Source organism: Ailuropoda melanoleuca, chromosome 9 (assembly GCF_002007445.2).
Source record: "Ailuropoda melanoleuca isolate Jingjing chromosome 9, ASM200744v2, whole genome shotgun sequence".
NCBI classification, from domain to species: domain Eukaryota; kingdom Metazoa; phylum Chordata; class Mammalia; order Carnivora; family Ursidae; genus Ailuropoda; species Ailuropoda melanoleuca.
In genome coordinates this window covers 82,308,255-82,323,271 of record NC_048226.1, presented here as the reverse complement: position 1 = coordinate 82,323,271, position 15,017 = coordinate 82,308,255, and positions in this window count along the sequence as shown.

The following is a 15,017-nucleotide window of genomic DNA, read 5'->3' as shown; positions in this document are numbered from 1 at the left end:
ATGACCTGAGCCGAAGGCTGGCGCTTACCCGACTGAGCCACCCAGGGGCCCTGAGCTAACCACTCTTACTATTCTATTTAATGCAGAGTTCAGAAAGCATTATGTCCCCTTACATGCAGTCATGCCCCACATTTGCATTTAGTTTTACATTTTCTGTACCGAAAGCATGACCATAGCACTAGAAATTCTTCAGTGTTTTATTTGCACACTACTCATCGAAGACCCTAGTGTCACTTCCTACACATTTATTGTGTTCCATTCCTTTTTCTGTCAATTCATGCCACTTCCAGCATGAATAATTTGCTTGTGCAGCACGTAGGTACATACCCACACGTGCATATGCAGTTGTTCTTACAGAACTTCCTGATTGAAGCAGCTTTTCCTCCTAACCCATTTTGGGGATATGATCTTTTACAATTTTTTTTTGGCCAGGTGATCATTATTAAATGATTTTCCCAGCACACACAATCTGTAGTATCCATCTCTGGATTGTTCACTGCCTTAGTAAAGAATGACTTAGCTTCTGTTCTGGCTCTTTCATAATAGCTCAGCTTTCTAATCTCCACTTTAAAGAATTTCTCTTTTGTAGGTTCAATACTTACCTCCTTAGAAGTGAAGTTCTTTGTTAAAGGTTTAGCTTCTGTAGCATCACGGGATGCTTTGGGGGCCATTAAGCTTAATGAGTTAACATTTTTTTTTCCAAAGTGTATATGAGGTGCCTACTGAAGATAACTTGAACAGGTCCTCTTGATTTATTACAAAGAAAGTCTCTTTCAACAAAAGCTTTCAGGCTGAACTTTCATTCTTGTCTAAGAGAAGCAAACTTTTCGTCTCAAGTGCTGCATAATACATCACATGCCGTTTCTGTATTCATGGGCTATTATATAACCAAGCTATCAGTTACATCAAAGCTTGTCTTCCTACAGAAAGATGCATTGACAATAGATAAATCCCCTTTCTCTCCAATTGGATTTTTTTCATAGAATTCTATTGAACAAGGATCACTTTTTCCCCTTTGAAATGAGATTTTAAATTTCACACATATTTATCAAGAAACAGTCAAAGCAGAATAGGTAATTTTTATCATAAAGTTTTTTTTTCCCCCATAGAGCCTCTAAAAGGCAAACCCCATGGAACCATCAGAGGACCTTTTCAGAGGCAAGTCTTCAAAGCATTCCTTTAGCCCAGTGGTGCCCATCTCATAATGGATACCCCCAAAGTCCTTCACATCCTACCCACCCTATTTAAAGCTTCAAAGGGAACTCCCCACCCAGAGGAAGAGGAGGCAGAAGCAAAGTCCCTGCATGAAAAAGGCAGGAAGAGTCCCTGAGTGGCTGGTTGGAGATGACAGGAGTTGCAGCCCTGCCAGGCAGCTCTGTGGGATCACTATCCTACCACCTGTCAAGACAAAGGGAGTCAGTGCCTTCAGGGACCTAAAGAACCCCACTGTCCTTTATCATTTGTGCACTCTGATTCAGACTCTAATAGTTCTGAAAAGATATAGCCTGGACTAAAGTCTTCAGTTCTGAGAAATTTTGTCGCCTGTGAGATAACCAGACAAGGTCAGCATTGCACGCTAGTCAGTGTAGGACCTTGAGCAAGTTTTGTATCCCCTCTGTGGCCCTCATTTGTAACATGGGGGTGATGTATTCACTTAGCAAATATCTTCAACTGTTCATTATGTGTCAGAAATTGTTTTAAGTACTAAGAGTACATTGGTGACCAAATCAAACCAAACCGAACAGCTCTACCCTAAATTAGCTTACATTCTAAGAGGAAAACTTAAGTGAATAAAAACTTCTGGGGCACCTGGCTGGCTCAGGCAGTAGAGCATGCAACTCTTGATCTCAGAGTTGTAAGTTTGACCCGCTCGTGGGGTGTAGAGATTACTTGCAAATACCATCTTAAAAAGAAAAAAAAAACTTATGTGCATAAAATCTTTAAAAAACTTAAGTGAATAAAATACTATGAAACAGAGTAAAGTGGGAAGGGAGACTGGAAATATAGGTGGGAGTTGCAACTTTAAATAAGGGAGCCTGGGATGGTCTTTGCAAGACTGTGACATTTTAGCAAAGATCAGAAGGAAATGAGGGGATGATGAGTCATGCGAATATCTGGGGCATGGCAAGGAAGTAAAAGAGCCAGATATGGGAGGATGGCTAAGTTTCGGGAAAAGCAAGGAGGCTGAGGTGGTTGAAGAAAGTGGGACACGGGGAGTTATAAGAGGTGCAGTGGAAGAGCTGATGCAGGGATAGATTTTATAGGGCTTGTCACCCTTTGTACCGCAATGCCCTTATGTCGAGTTACATGGAAGGCTGTTTCAAGGTGAACAAAGTGATATGATTTCAGAGTTTAAAAGGGTCCTTCTGACCATTGGTTTGAGAAAAGAAGGGGATAAGAGTGCAAATCAGGACAGAAGTAGAGAGACAAGTTCATGGGCAGCAGCGGTTATCTAGATTAGAGGTGATGGCAGCTAGGGCCAGGAGGTGGTGAGACATGCTGAATTCTGGGTGGATTTTGAATGTAGAATCAGTAGGGTTTATAGACAGTCAAGATACCTGATGTGAGGAAAAGAGGAGTGAAGAATGTCTTTACCCTGAGCAACTGGGCATATGAAGATGCTGTTTACTGAGTTCGAGAAATCTGCAGAAGGAGCGGATTGNTTGGGGGGGGGGGGGGGGAGCAGGGAGAGGAAGACCAGAGTTTGGTTTTGTACCTGTTGTTTGAAAGGCCAGGTAGACTTTCAAATGGAAATATTGAGCTGACATTTAGATAATATAGTGCTTATTACTTTAGGTGGTATTGAGGATTAAATGGGCTTTATCATCCAGCCCTGAATATGTCTCCAAGCACATGGGCCACCACATCTTACCACCTACCCACATGACTCAGTCAGTCATCTCAAACTATTTTATGCTCCTCATTTCCATATCTTTGCACATACAGTTTCCTGTCCCAGAATGATCTTTCCTTGCTCACTTGTTGCCTTTGTCCTGCCTATTTCTTATTAGCCAATACTTACTGTATTTCTTTCCCATTCCTGCCATGTTTTACAATTCTGAGAGAAACACAAAATTGGTATCATTTGTTTAAGACAAAGCAAATATTACCTCTTCCAGGCAAGCCCTCCATAGCCTCTTTGGGTGGAGGGAAGAGATACTCTCCTTTGAGCACTCATAGAGCCTTTCTGGAGCTTTAATGGCAACCCTTATCATATTTATTATTAATTAATAATTACTTACTTATCACTATACTTATTGATTTATAGGAGTCTCCGTTAATTTATAGGAGTTTCCCCTGTAAGCCCCATGGAATGTGAAATTGTCCTCTTTCATAATAAGTGGTTACTAAATATTTGTTGAAAGAACAAGTACATGAATCAGTGTTTTATATGGTAGAAATAAAATGGACAAATCACTTGAAAAGAATCTTTGTAATAAGAATATTTATTTTTGAAATGTTCTAAACAAATGAAATTGATTTGAGAAGTGACAAGATCTTGATTGGTCATCTCTACCAAAGCGTCTCCTAACCCAGTCTGTTTAGCCCTGGTTTCCGGCACAGCACCTGGCACTGAGGAGACGTTTACTGGATGTTTGCTGAAGAAGGGACCGAAAGAGCTCTAGAAATGACTCACAAAGGAAGATTCTTCCTCCATGGTTTGTGTTAACTGTGGAGGATTAGTCATTGGCATGAAATTCAGAACTTCAGTTTCAACCGCTTTGATAAAAAGTACCCTTCAGAATTATTTTTGTGTTTTTGTAAATAGCAGCTGCCACGCATTTCTGAAAGCGGGGCCTGGGGTATTCTGATGAACACTGAGCAAAGCTACTGTCCTTCTTAAACATGGATGATCTCTCCTTTGGGCCTCTTATCTATCTGGAATGCCCTTGCCCTTCATCCCACCTGGTTAACTTCTATTCCAGGTTTCAGACTGACATCTCTTCCTTCAGGAGTTCTTCCTGGATCCTCCAAGACACATGTGGGGCCCATCCTGTGTGTTCTCAGAGCACCCCACACATCACTCTGTCAAAGCAATGATCTGTTGTCATTATAAATTCTTGCTCAGTTGCCTGTGTCTTCCCTTTGTTATAGTTTCAGCATATCTTACCCAAAGACTGAAATGTTGGCCGTGCACAATATTCATGAAATAAACCAGTAAGTTTTGATGGATGAGGTTGATTGGAAAAGCATTGGTGGACAAGGCTCTTTGGAAGGATTGACTTACGTGGAGGGTCCTAGAAATTGAATGTTCTAGGGATCAGAAATCATGCTTCCTCTATCCTACCGTTGAGCCTGGGCCAGTCCCACTAATAGCACACTGGCAAAGTGACCACTGAGTTATGCTATTATGAAATTTCTTAACTCTTTTTTAAAAGGTATAGTTTGCCTTTAGAGTATGCAAAAGCCTAAGCCATATAGTCTCCCCTGTATAGCACTTCATGGTTTTCAATGGTGAATAAGAATAACTGAAATTCAGATTTGACAGTCTCATTGTTTCTACTAAAAGGAAACTTCCTAAATCACGCCCACAAAGCTTTAAGCGTTATCGGATTGATTCCATTCAAACTACATCTATACAAAGATTGGACCCTTTCCCCTCTTCCCCCCCGCCTTATTACAGAGGGTCAGTCCAAATTATAATTTGGGGTGGAGTGGGGGAAGCATGATCGATGTAGTCAGATTCTTTTTCCTGAATATCTGTATAGTTTCCAGAAATGTGCCTGAGCAAAACCTGTCTTTGTGTTCCTTTGCTTCTTTGCCAAGATTCTTTGTGTTCACAGCGAATAATGTATGAAGTCCTTGAAACTACTGAACTCACATTAGTTGTCAGAGCAGTAGACTGAGTATGATTTGCAATTAGAGCACCACTGGAAAAAGAAATTAGTTATAAAACAATCCTAAATCCACTTAACATTCAGGTAATGTTCAGTGCTTAATATAAAATAGGCAAGGTCATTGCCAAGTTGCACCAATCATCTCATGGTTCATACAGAACATAAGTGGGCTTAGATAAATAATACTTTATAAACTGGGCTTTCAAAAGAAAATGACTGTTGACAAGCTAAAAAGTCCCAAATTTTGGCTATTGAATAAAAATAAAATGAGATGATAAAAATTTCTTTCCCAAATTTTATTTGGTTCTCAGACACTTCTTTAAAAAAAAAAAAAATCTAGGGGCACTTGGGTGGCTTGGTTAAGTGTCTGGCTCTTGATTTGGCTTGGGTCATGATCTCAGGGTTGTGAGATCAATCCGTGCATTGGGTTCCACACTGGGTGTGGAGACTGCCTGAGATTCCCTCTCTCCCTTTCCCTCTGCCCTTCACCCAAAATAAAAAAATTGAAAGATGTTAAAAATCTAATCTTCAGGCATTGTAAAACACATGACACATACACACATGTGCATCTAAAACACACACACACACACACACACACTCACTCACTCTTCCTGTGCTAAAATCACTGAAGCTTAATAAGGAATAAATAATCCCAAAACTAAATTCTAGGTCTTGCATCAGCATAGATTAATACTGACCTCTAGATTTACACAACTTTATTTTCAAGTTAGATGCGATATTGTTTGTATTTATTGCATCTCAAGAACAAGAGAAATGGAAGAATAAGAGTTCTGTAGGAGTCATACTGTAAAACAGAAAACTGCATGTGAAACTCATTATTCGGTGAGTCAGATCCCAACTTTGAAATATATAGTGATGAGGTCCACATATGTTTTGTAAATTAAACAGTTTATCATTTTGTGACAGACAGCAGTGACTTTTATGAAGCAGAAGACTGTAGCTGCAAAGAAGTAAATAATGATTAGATTAAATTAACTAAATGTGGTACTTTTTTCCCAGTTGCAATAGTCCATGTAAGCTTTATGTCGGGTGTTTGGGAGACTAACCTGCTGCTTATTTTGTCTGCCCACTGATTTTCAGTTGTGCTTTATAATTTTGGATTGTGAGCACGTCTGTAGAGACTGATGTGTGAAAATCCTAGGAAGTTTGCTTTAAGGATGTGTCCCAAGAAATAGATTTGGTATTCGTTTTCACTAAGTGCTTCCATATCACTAACCTGGAACTTTTGTTAATTTTTACTTGAATGTTTTCTTGAAAATGCAGGTAATGTAAAGTCAGACCACAAATGCATATGGTTACCAATTTTAAGAGAGACCCTCTCCTATAAATTCCAGGTAAAGATACACAAGTTGCTTTATCTTCTTCTTGTGATGGTGATTGAATCATTTCCACTCTACTGATTCAATCAGGATGTGGCATTTTATGGCTCAATTCTAGCTCATTGTTTTATGAAGGCTTGTAGGTCTTGTCTCCTGCTCCTGCATGGTTATCAAATCTTGTCTGCTTGAAACCTATAGACCTGTCCCAGTTCCAGTCCCACCTCAAGCACAACTGTAGAGTTTTCATCTTCTCCTTGTAGCTCCTGGAGAGTTCCCTTATTTATTTTGTGAGGTAACCATGCATTTTAAAATTCTCATTTTCACCAGGATTTCTAGGTGTTTTGCTACAGGAGGATTTTCTGCTTATGTACTCCACCACGCTGCCAGAAATGGAAATTTAAATAAGTTCTTAACATGTGCTTAAAACAAAAGAAAACAAACCAAACATATATATATGTAAAACAAGTTAAGCTTTTGTTTCTCATCATTGAATAATTCTCAAAATATGTCACTTGATATCAGAAACGTGATATAAAAAGAAACCTTTAGATACCAAACTCTTTTGGAATGATTTGTCAAATACTTCAAGAAAATGTTTTGTTCTACCAGTTACAAGAGGGGAATGTTGAAATATCCAACTGTGTTGTGGAACTTGTCAGTTACTCCTTTTCGTTTTGTCAGTTTTTGCTGCATGTATTCTGAAGCATTGTTATTAGGTGCATAATTATTTAGTATTGTAGAGTCTTGTTAGTGAATTGAGCCTTTTGTCATTATGTAACATAGGTCTTTATTGCTCATAATGTTTTAAGTACAAAATCTATTTTGTTTAATATTAGTATAACCTTTCCATCTTTTAAAAGAATGGCATCTGCATAATATATCTTATTTCCATTTTTACTTTCAACCTACCTGTATCATTGGTCATCAAACTTCTTTCTTAGAGGGTCAGATAGCAAATATTGATGGTCTAATTGGTGGTCCACAAAATACTGTGATCCACGTGGTCTTTGTCAAAACTGGTCAATTCTGGCATTGCAGCTTCAAAGTAGTCATAAATAATATGTAAATGAATGTGTTAGTGACTATTTTCTAATAAAATCTTACTTACAAAAATGGTGACTGGCTCATGGGCCATAGTTTACTGACCCCTAATTTATGTCATCATTTTTGAATTATTTTCTTGTATACAGCATAGAGTTGGGTCATAATTTTTGAAGGAGTGGAAGTGGGATTGTTTTAAGACAGGTTTATTACAGAATAAACTGCATATATTTTAAGTGTACATTTTCTTAAGTTTTGATATATATAGGCCCATCACCATCATCATAACCAAGAAAATGATTATATTATCATCCTCCAACTTTGTGCCTCCCATCTCTTCTCACCCACCACCCGCCTCCAGGCGTCCACTTACCTTCTTGCTATCACTCTACATTAGTTTGCATTTTACAGAATTTTACAAAAATTAAATCATATAGTAGGCATTCTTTTTGTCTGGATTCTTGCACTCACATAATTATTTTGAAGATTATTTATATTGATGGCGTATCAATAGTCCATTCCGTTTTATTCCTGAGGAGCATTACATTGTATGAATATGCCTCAGGTTGTTTATCCACTTATCTGTTAATGGATATTTGGGTATTTTCCATTTAAGGCTAGTACAAATAAAGCTGTTATAAATATCTGTGAACAATTCTTTCTATGACTATATGCTTTTATTTCTCTTGGGTAGATAGCTAGGAGTGAAATGGTTAGATCCTGAGGTATATGTATGTTTGAGTTTTTGATAAACTGCCAAACTGCTTTCCAAAGTGGTTATACCACTTTACTTTCCCACTTAGGTTTCTATTTATCATCTTGCTATTTTTTTTTTCTATTGATCTCACCTGTTTTTTCTTCCTTTTCCCCTCTTTCTGCCCCTTTTTGGGTTAGGTGTTATTTTTATGCTTCCATTTTATCTTCTTTTTTGACTTACTAGCCATAATTCTTAATTTTACTATTTTAGTAACTTCTAGGGTATATAGTATACATCTTTAACATATTACAGTCTACCTTCACTTGATATTATATGACTTCACATTATAGAATAAGACTGGAAGAATAGTATACTTCATTTCTCCCTTCTAGATTACTGTGTTCTTACTGTCATGCATTTTACCTTTACGTAGATTAAAAGGTTTGTACTACATTATTACTATTTTTATTTAAACTATCATTTATAAATAATCAGAGAAAAAATATAGGTCTGCTAGTGATACATTTTTTTCAGTTTTTGTATATCTGATGAGTCTTTATTAACCTTTTTTTTTTGAAAGATAATATCACTGGGTATAAAGTTCTAGCTTGAAAACTTAGTTTTTTCAAAACTTGTGTATCTGCAAAGAATGAGCATTCTCTAATTGTTGGGTACTGGATTCCACGTATATCTGTTAAATCTAACTGTTAATTGAGGTCATTCATATATTTTATTGTGTTTTAAGAATATTTTATTCTTACTAATTTTTGTCTGTTTAACCCATCAATTACTGAGAAACATGTGCAAAAACAGCCTTCTATGATAGTGTATTTGACATTTTTTTAAAAATGTGCTAAATATTACCTTATACAAGGGCATGTTGTTAGGTATATAAAAATTTAGATATGTTCTTTTATCAAATTATGATGGTGATTTCTAGTGCTCACCCATGTATAGTCCTTGCCTTCTGGTTACATTGGAATACTATACTTACTTGCTGCTTTTCAGTTAGGCAAGACCAAGTTTACACAAAAGAGGCTGAGAGGAGAAGTGAATGTCACTTCCAGGATGAAACATTTAGTTCATTGCATGAGATCTCCTGGTGCTTTCTTACTCTTCCATGGCAAAAAAAGGCTATATACTTCTGATGGGGCTCCCTCAAGATAATGGAGACTCTATCAGCCTGGGATCCTGAGGGATTACGTAGAATTGAATACCACACTGCCCAAAGATGGATATAAATGTGAACAAGCCATGTTAAACAGCTGGGATTGGGTTCATTTTTACTATAGCAAAACCTATCCTGTCTGACTGGTGTATGTAATGATATTCTATCCCTAATTATGGCTTCATTTCTAATACATTTTTAATGGTATTTTGTGTTTTTCATATAACTATATAAGCTTCCCCTTCATTAGTAATAACTTTGTGAGTCCTTTACTTGTCTTTTACTTTTATCCTGCTTTGTATTTTGTTTGTTTGTTTTGCTTTAACTATGTCTCTTGTAAACAGAGTATAATAGGATTTCAATCCAATTTTTAATTATTTCAATGAGCATTAAGCATTATGTAGCTCCTTCTAAATACTAGGCCTTATTCTGCATTCAGGAGATAAAGCAAAAAACAAAACAGATTTTTCTTTTCTCTAATGAAGCTGTGACTACCTTTTATAGTAAACTTGATTCACTAACATGTATTCCTATTGCTAATATGTTTTTATTTATTATCTAATTCTTCACTTAGTGGGCTTTCCCCCCCTGTTATTTCTTTTATTCTCCTTTCTGCCTACTAATGTGTTAGTCTAGGGTTTTTTTTCTCCTTTATTCCATTAGGTTATACATTTGATTTCTGTTCTTCTGAGATTACCATTAAAATATTAATATTCCCCCATGTTTGAAAAAATATAAAGGAAACCACTATCTTTATCCTTCTCTTAACAATGTGTGGTTATTAGGAAATTTGTAACCAAATTTCCTATCCCTTAATTTCATGTAAGTGTTGTTTAGTATTTTAGTTATCCCTTAGTTTTATGTAATCCAGTTAGTCATTATTTTTGATTGTTTCATGAAGCTCATGATTGTTTAGATGTCAGACTATCCATGTTTAATTATTTCTTTGTGCAACTGCCTTCTGCATTCCTCTCTGTCCTCTGTCTGCAGTTTCCTTTCTCCTAAACTGCATTTTCTTCTGCAAGGATCCTTAGGTGAAAAGTTCCCAGTCTTTTTCTGAAAATATCATAATTTTACCATCACAATTGAATAAGAAGTTGCCTGAATAAAATGTATTATTTGGTTAAACTGTATGCAGTTACTATTCTGTAGGCATAAGGCTTTAACAGCCACACTTTTATATAGTTCAGGCTAACTAGATTAGCAGTTATTGTCCCTCAGCATCTAAGGTCTTTTGATCTTTGTTATTGCTGTTGAGAATTACAATTGAATTACAATTTCAGTGTAGTTTTTTTTGTTTATTAGAAGTAATCTATTTTTCTCTGATTTTTAAAAATTTTATTAATAATTCTTCAGTTTCATTCTACTTTTAAATTTATAGATTCCTTTTTTTCATTAATTTTGGAAAATTGGCAGCTCTTATCTCTTATGAATATTACCATTGTCCCATCCTTTCTAGTGTTTCCATTTGGAATTCCTACTAGCTCTCTTTTGGACATTCTCATGTCATCTCTTTTGTTTCTAAACAGCGCTTTCCTGTTTTTCATCCTTATCATTCACAATGCATTATTGATTTTTTTCTCAGACACATGTTTCTATTCATTAATTCCATGTGTTTATCTGATGTTAAACACATCTATCGAATTTTTAGTTCAGGGATTGTATCTTTTTACTTCTTAATGTTTAATTTATTTTCCCAAATCTTCATATTCTTTTTCTGTAGTATCTTGTATGTGTTTGATGATTTTGATTCCTCTATTCAACTCTTATTGATCTTAAATATAATTTTTTTTCAGACTGTCATTCTAATATTTCACGTTTGAATGACAGTAATTCTGCAGGTATTTTGTGTGTTGACTCTTAATGCACTTGAATTATTTCCTCATATGTTATCTTACAACAGGCTCATCTAGATGATTTCTTTTGTTATTGTTGTTTTAATTGAGTATATTTTGTGACCTAGATTCTAGAAGCATTTTTCAAGAGTGAGCTTGCATTTGTTTTTGGCAGGCACTTCCTGGATCCAATTTTTATGTTAAATTTTTGGGTTGGGGTTCCCAACATAGGCAATGTGAGTTCAGAACACACACCTAAATGAAGCATAAATCTTAAATTATCTTTTCCTACCGTAGACCAGACATGGACAGACAATAATCTTTGTTCTATTTTCAAGTCTATACTTAATACTTAAAAATATTATGGAAGAGAAAAGAAATGAAGAGAAAAGAAAGAAGGGAAGAGGAAAGAAAGTAATAATTTTATGGCAAGAGAATTAGAAAGTGAGCAGACAATTAAACTAGGAACAAAGATGTAAGGAGATGAAATGCTGCCAATTTCTCATCATACAAGATTAAAACAAAAGGAACAAACTTTACAAAGTTGGCAGAGGCAATGTCTTCTCAGATAAAGCCAAAAAGCAGAAATAATTTTAAAAATTAATAAATTAGACTTCATTAAAGGCAGAAAGTACCGCTCTTTGAAAAACAGCATTACAAAATGAAAATACAAGCCACTGACTAGAAGAAAATATTTGCAGGGGCACCTGGGTGGCTCAGTCAGTGAAGCGTCTGCCTTCAGCTCAGGTTATGATCCCAGGATCCTCGGATCGAACCCCATGTCAGGCTCCCTGCTTGGTGGGGAGTCTGCTTATCCCACTCCCTCTGCTCCTCCCCCTGCCGTTCATTTTCTCTCTCTCTCTCTCAAATAAATAAATGAAATCTTAAAAAAAAAGAATATAGGGGCGCCTGGGTGGCACAGCGGTTGAGTGTCTGCCTTCGGCTCAGGGCGTGATCCCGGCGTTATGGGATCGAGCCCCACATCAGGCTCCTCTGCTATGAGCCTGCTTCTTCCTCTCCCACTCCCCCTGCTTGTGTTCCCTCTCTCGCTGGCTGTCTCTATCTCTGTCGAATAAATAAAAATCTTAAAAAAAAAAAAAAAAGAAAATATTTTCTGTGCATATATATCTGGCAAAGAACTTGTATCCAGAATCTATAAAGAACTCCTACAGCTCAAGAATAAGGAGACAAAAATGTGTACAAGATTTCAACAGATTTCACAAAAGAAAATACAATAAGCAAATGAAAAGATGCTCGATATCCTTAGTCATCTATAAAATGCTAATTAAAAGAAAATTGATATACTCCTACATGCTGTACCCCTATAGTTTAAATTTAAAATATCATGATTTGGTTAGGATGTATAACAACTACAATTCCCAAATATCGCTGACAGAAATGTGAAATTGTATACTCACTTCGCAAAAGTGACAATTAGTGTCTTATATAGTAAACATACCTACCATAAGATCTGGCAATTCTGTTCGTAGGTTTTCACTAAAAAAAAATGAACACGTCCACACAAATCCTGGTATTCAAATGTTGATGGCAGTTTTATTCAGAATAGCCAAACAATAGAAACAAACTAAAAGCCTGCAACACGTAAATAGATAAAGAAATTGTGATAAAAGTATTCAGTGACCTACTACTCAATGATAAAGTGAATAAACTAGAGCTACACACAATAATATGTATGAACCTAAAGAAACATACTATTGAGCAAAAAAGCCAGAACAAAAGAATACGTCCTATATTCTTTCCATTTATATGAAAATCTAAAACTAATGTATAGTAACAGAAAAGCAGATCAGTGGTTGCCTTTGGCCAGAGGTATAGGGAGTAGATTCCCTATAAATCTGTACCAGGAATTTGTCGGAGTGATAGAAATGTTCTATGACTTAAGTATGGGAGTAGTTCATGGTGTGTACATTTGCTCAAGTTCATTGGATTGCAAAAGCCATTTGGGACCCAGAACAACCAGAATGAAAAAGAAAAGCTCCTGGATCATGACAGATCCTGGCTCTCCCATAGTGGTCCTGGGGGCACTCAGAGCCAGATTTCGTTTGATTTAGAAAAACAAAGCAATGTGACGTTTCATGCGCCTGAATATTGTGAAACAAATATTGCTACCCGATACCATCTTTCCTGAACAAGGAAAGTGCTAACTCAAAAGCAGGATAAATACCCTATGTAATCCTATTACATTCTCCGGACCATAAACTGTCTTGAAGCAGGGCAGTTAGCACCAAATTGGCAAAACGTATAGTGCTTTCGGTGGTTTTCCCACTGTCTCCTTCAGAATAGAAAGGGCTTTATAAATTTAAAATGGCATTATCACTATCGTGGTATTAAAATTACCACTATCGTGGTAATAAAAATTCCAGTGTCTCATGTGAAGCAGTTTCTGCCCTTTTCCTGTCAAAGACATCAGCCAGCCTCTACTCTGGTGGGTGCTTCCATTTGGGGGCCTTATTATTTTTCTTACCATCATGGAAACCGTGCATCCCTCATCACAGCCTTCTCTGGCACTTGGTTGATTTTGCCATGGGGACCACACTGGCAGCTTGATGCCTGGTGTGTGAAATAACATTTCAGTATCCAGCCTTGCTTGGCAATGAGAACTGGCGTTTCTAGGAGCTCAGATTCCCCAGAGCCAGAGGCTTTTGCTGAGAGTGGATAAATATATAGATGAAAAGAGCCCTGATCACTCCTATTCCTATCTATTTGATTGCATATTGTGTTGTTTTCATTTACAACTCCCTCTTAAATTCCTGGTTTGATCATATCTATTATCTGTGGTTGCCACTTGCAAGAATTGAACTTTATTTTCTTTGCCACTCTTAGGTATCTAGAGTGGATGAGAAATGGCCTTCTCTGTGCTTTCATTTGCACAGACTATCCATAAAAGAGTTGGCAAGGAAGTCCCTCAAAATGCACATATGTAGAGCATATAAAGGCAGGAGGTGAGGAGTGGAAAGAAAAGCCTAAAAGAAAAAATAATGAATAGGCCCTGAGCACTAAAATAAAGGGAAATAAGAAAAATCTGCTGAAGTCATGTTTCTGTAGTTAGAAAGAAGGGGAGGTTAGATAAAGAACTGAAAACAGAGACTTAGGCTACCTGGTCCCCTTGCTCCTTCCTTCCTTCTTTCCTTCCTTCCTTCCTTCCTTCCTTCCTTCCTTCCTTCCTTCCTTTCTTTTTAATTGTGTTCTGTTAATCACCATACAGTACTTCATTCGTTTTTGGCGTAGTGTTCCATGATTCATTGTTTGCTCGTAACACCCAGTGCTCCATGCAATATGTGCCCTCCTTAATACCCGTCACTGGCCTATCCCAATCCCCCACCCCCTCCCCTCCGAAGCCCTCAGTTTGTTTCCCAGAGTCCATAGTCTCTCATGGTTCATCTCCCCCTCTGATTTCCTCCCCTTCAGCTTTCCCTCCCTTTCCCTGTGATCCTCCATGCCATTCCTTATGTTCCACATATGAGTGAAACTATATGATAGATGTCTTTCTCTGCTTGACTTATTTCACTTAGCATAATCCCCTCCAGTTCCATCCATGTAGATGCAAATGGTGGGTGTTCACTCTTTCTGATGGCTGAGTAATATTCCATTGTATATATGGACCACATCTTCTTTATCCATTCATCTGTTGAAGGGCAGCTCGGCTCCTTCCACAGTTTGGCTACTGTGGACATTGCTGCTATGAACATTGGGGTGCATGTGCCCCTTCTTTTCACTATATCTGTATCTTGGGCTAAATACCCAGCAATTGCTCCCCTGCTACTTTCTAAATCAATTAATATTTCAGAAATGAATATCTTTCATGTTTAAAGCAGTAATTATACTTCCTACGCCACAATTTTTTTTTGAAAATTAAATCAGAAAGTGTGCCGGGCTTAGCACTTTGCAAGTTGCCTATTTCAGCTTTGCCCTGGTAGTAAACAGACATTCAAGCTGAGTCACTGAGGACTGTCTGATCATGGGACTGTTATAAAGGGAAGGGTAAAGCCTAGGGAGTTAGGGAGGGAGAGTAGTACTACAGGACGAGCCCCAGCAGTGACCCATTACCAGTCCTAGCAGGTGAGGGGTGGTTAGTGA